Source organism: Octopus sinensis, linkage group LG11 (assembly GCF_006345805.1).
Source record: "Octopus sinensis linkage group LG11, ASM634580v1, whole genome shotgun sequence".
NCBI lineage: Eukaryota > Metazoa > Mollusca > Cephalopoda > Octopoda > Octopodidae > Octopus > Octopus sinensis.
This window is the reverse complement of record NC_043007.1, coordinates 58071082-58076081: the sequence shown is the minus strand read 5'-3', so window position 1 is coordinate 58076081 and position 5000 is coordinate 58071082.

Here is a 5000-nt window from a genome sequence, read left to right as displayed (position 1 = left end):
GTTCGATGCAGCTGCCCTCATCTGCACCTCCTGCCGTGAAGTTGGTTCATCTGGGACACCTGACAAGAAGAGATCCAGTTTCATTTTAAATACATCTGCATCCACCCCATGCAGGTCTCTTAGGTTCTTCGGTAGGATATTAAAGAGCTGTAGGCCTCTGAAGCCCAGGCTATCACAGTATCTTGTCCTACAACTTGATGGCAAGTCTGGGTCCTTGGCACTATGCAGTGGCGTCCAGTTCTGGCATTTGTGTAACTCTCGGTGCCAAAGTTTGGGATAAGTCCTTCTAGGATCTTCCAGATGTATATTATGGCATATATATATATTTCAATCATAAATATCTGTATTAAATCAAACAATCTCTTAAATCAATGCAGAAATGAAGCTACTTCATCAAGAGAGAGAAAGATCTCCGTTACATATTAAAGTCTTCACGTAATGTTCAAAGAACGCAATGTCAATATTTAAACAGAACGTTATTGTATATGGAAGACAATAATAATAAATTAATGTAAACTAATAAAACAATTTCCTAAGAAAGGGAGAGGAAGGTTATAAATAACTTTATACAGTCCTTCTAGTTTTCCCTTGTATCGTACTTTACATTCTATATTTTTGTAGAATGAGTACAGCCGGATTAGCTGAAACCATATATTGTGACGTACATTTACATACATATATATTTGTGTGTGTATGTGCTGTGTGTGTGTGTTCTATGTATGTATATATAAATTTGACTGGTGATACAGTATGGGCAGATTTTCGAAATCCAATGAATCTTTATACATTTTTACAGTTACAAAATTTTACAAATACACTTTCTCAGGGAGATATGATATACCTATTACAATGGGTAATACTACATGTACTTCTCATATTTTTTATAGTGTGATGTAACGCTTTGGAATAACAATGTTTGCGGCCGAAGAGAGCTTTAAACCATTTTTTATATCAATTATACACTGATATAAGAACGGGTAGTTTATAAAGCTTGAGAGACGTGTACCGCGATATCCATTGTGCTCTGTTTTTGATTTTATTTGATATATATATATATATATGTGTGTGTGTGTGTGTGTGTGTATGTATATATATATAAATAGAAGTTTTCTTAATTACAGCTACCAAGGGTTTCGTGGCCGAAACATTATTTCGCTATTTTTCAAGTTGCGAACAAGAGGATTTGAGCTTAAGAAACTCCAACGGCTATGTAAATTCCAGGCACGGGATTTTATTCATTTTGTCCGCGGTTTAACAAATACATCTTAGCAAATACATTAAAACACAGGTCAGCGGAAACACCGAAAATATCTTTGTTTATGAACATCATCTGTTGTAACGTTGGTTATCTCCCCTGTGCTTTTCTTTCTGTCTTTTCTTACGAGCGTTCTTTGGTAAACGTCTTAAGTGTTTCAGCTACTAAAATCTCGGCTGCTACACTTCTGTTTTCTATCACAACATTATATTTACTCTCTCAGCTGATCGATTATTATTCTAGATGCCGAAGCCTTAATACAAGCCTTACTGCATTATAATATATATATATATATATATATATAATATATATATATAATATATATAATATATTAATATATATATATATATTCATATATATACTATATATAATAATATATATATATATATATATATATATATGTATATATATATAAATATATATATATATGTATATATTATCATATCTATATCTATCTATATCTATCTATCTATCTATCTATCTATCTATCTATCTATCTATCTATCTATCTATCTATCTATCTATCTATATATATATATATATTATATATATAGATATATAGATATATATATACATATACATACCAGATGGACCACTCCTTTAGTTGATCTACCATCAGGGAACCGTACATTATATAAATATATATATATAAATATATATACATACATACATACCTATATATGTATATATATACATATATATACACACACATACATGCATACATATATGTGCACACATATCTATGAATGGTGTATATATATGTATATATATATACATATATATACGTATACATACATACATGCATACACACATTATTATTATTATTATTATCATTTTTTATTATTATTGTTATTATTATTATTATTATCATCATTATTATTATTTGTAAGTCTCTCTAAAGGAGACTATAGCAGCGGTACTGGATATTAATAGTTATCGCCAAGCTAATATGGCAGTCTATAAATATAGGATGAGTGCTGGCGTTGATTAGCTCCAAGAGGCCATCGCCTCTAGCTAGTTATGTGACAAACGAACTTGTGTCTGTTATCACCTTCGAACAAGGGAGGTCAGCCGCTTCCCCTTGCTGGTCAGGCATCTGCAGACTAGTTTCAGGGTATTTCCCCTTTATGAATGCAGAGTAGCTGAACCCAGATGCCTGAACAGCAAGGGGAAGCGGCTGACCTCCCCTGTTCAAAGGTAATAATGCACACAGCTAGCTAGAGGAGATGGTCTCTTGGAGCTAATCAACGGCAGCACTCGTCCTATATTTATGGACTGTCATATTAGCTAGGCGATAACTATTAATCTATCTATCTATCTATCTATCTATCTATCTATCTATCTATCTATCTATCTATCTATCTATCTATCTATCTATCTATCTATATATATATATATATATATATCTATATAATATATTATATATATAGGCGCAGAAGTGGCTGTGTGATAAGTAGCTTGCTTACAGGTTGCTTCTGCGCATGTGCGAGTCAGTGTTGTGTTTGGCACTGAAGCGGTGAAGACGTGCTTTTGGAGCCGTCTTGAATTGAAAATTTTTGAAGCCCCATTGTAAGGTAAGATTCTGTTTTCTGGGTCCAGTGGGAGTTTTTGTTGAAAATTGTTTTTTACAGGCAGGAAGTCCTACTGGATTCAGAATTCTGATTCTGCCGACATCGGGCAAATATATTTTTCTCGCTGAATTGTGAGAATTTTTGGGGGCGTATTCGTCTTCGATAATTGAGTGAATATCTTCTCACCTAATTATGAGAATTGTATGTGCTGTGAAGAACTTTAAGAATGTGAGAACTGTTATATAGGGAGTTTTTGCCTCCGAAGTTTGAACAATTTTACCAATTTTACACCCATTTTTGTGGAAGTTGTGTTCCAGTTGCGGCGTTCCGGGGTCAATTTAGGCCGGGAGTACCGAATGGCCAGAAGGTTTTTGCTGTGGTATTGACTTTCTTTTTAACTTTATTTGACTTTCCCTTTTTTTTGTTCATTGTGACTTTCTTCTGATTTCTTTTTCTCTCCTCGCTTTTTAAGTTTTATTTTGAATATATTAAAAGAAAAAAAAACATGGCAATGAAAATGACAAAGTTTTGGAATGGGAGATCATACCGCCTAAAGTGGTTAAAAGACCGTGAAGATAGGAACGGTGGTGTTGAGAACCTACTCCAGGCACTCGACACCATCGCCCTGTTCGAAAAGACGGCAATTGAAAGGAGTTGGCAGAGTATTTGCCAACAATTAAATTCATTTCCAGGGTGTCAAATATGCACGGTGTGGTTGCTATTTGACACCCCTGAAGAGGCTTGCAAATTTGCTAGTAACCTCTGGAGGTAAGGAAATTTTATTCCTGTCCACGTACCAAAAAAGAGACTGACGAAAGCTTGGATTGGCGGGCTGCCACCCGGGATAGAACCCGAGTGGATAGAGGAGACTATCCGCCGGGTCTGGGTAGCAGCGAAACTAAGCTCCTAATGTAAAAGTTCTTCCTGCGGCTGCTTGGGTTGGGTCAAAAGCAATTTTGAGACCCTTTGGACCCAATCAGCCAATCTGGTTCTTCCAGATTTTTTGAAATGGCCGGGTGCAGGTACCCGGTGATGCTTGAGGGTCGCCCCCCACTAAGTGTCATCGTGCTTGGAGTCCGGCCATATAAAGAAGAACTGTCCCGGGAACAAAATAGGATCCCGGAACAGTTAAGTGAAACCCCTGTAGAAGAGGGAATGATAACGGCCGAGGAAGCAGAGGACTCCTCAAACAGAGGCCGAAAGAGGAAGGTGAGCAACAATGGGTGCTCACCAAAGGATACTAGGGATGAGGAGGGAAAGGCGAATCTTCCGGCCACGTTGAAAAGAAAAAAAAGAAAAAAGAGGAAGAGAAACGGGACATTACCGGCTGTCGGTGACATAGCACCGGAATGTCCCGGAACTACGTCGGTTGGGGTTGTGCCACCGACAGGAGAATAAATACCGTTGGCGGGAACTGTGCCGCCAACGAAAGAATTGAATATCCCGCACCCGAGCAAAAACGAGGTATTGATCCTCTTCTATAGAGGCGGAGAGATTGAAAAGGTGATGGAAAAGCACCACAAGGGAGCACCTTTAGCCTTCACACAGGACCCCGAATGGCCTCCGCAGGTAGCTGTGGAGGCCGTGGCGTTCGACGTGACACTTGGGCAGAAGGAGCTCAATGAGGATTATAGCTTGGTCCCGGGCGACGCTAACTCGGAACTCGATTACTTTCTGAGGGAGGCGTTGGGGATGGTGGAGGGCGCGGGCACAGTTATTTCGAGGACGAGTCAAATTGTGATACGACTTGAGGGGCCCGACCTAGAGCTGGCGCATTCCTAAGGAAGTGTAAGCCAGGTCTGGGAGGAGGGGCTTTGTGTATTGTATTTATAATGTAATTATTGACTATGTTGTTATTAGTAATGGACTGCTAAGTCCAAAATTGAAAAAATTGTAAGAGGTTTAATACCTTGTTTTGTGTTTGTTTTTAAAAGAACAATGTTTTAGAGAAGCAGAAGTCGGCGGGCGCTTTTTGTCTTCTCCCATCCCCATCATCTTTCTTTCATTATCATTCACTTCATTAATGTCCTCGTCCAGCCCGCAAAGCTAACTTACTCTATGTACTGCCTTTATGGCAAATGTTATGAAATAAAGTAGCTTGCTTACCAACCACATGGTTTCGGGTTGAGTCCCGCTGCGTGGCACCTTGGGCAAGTGTCTTCTACTCTAGCCTC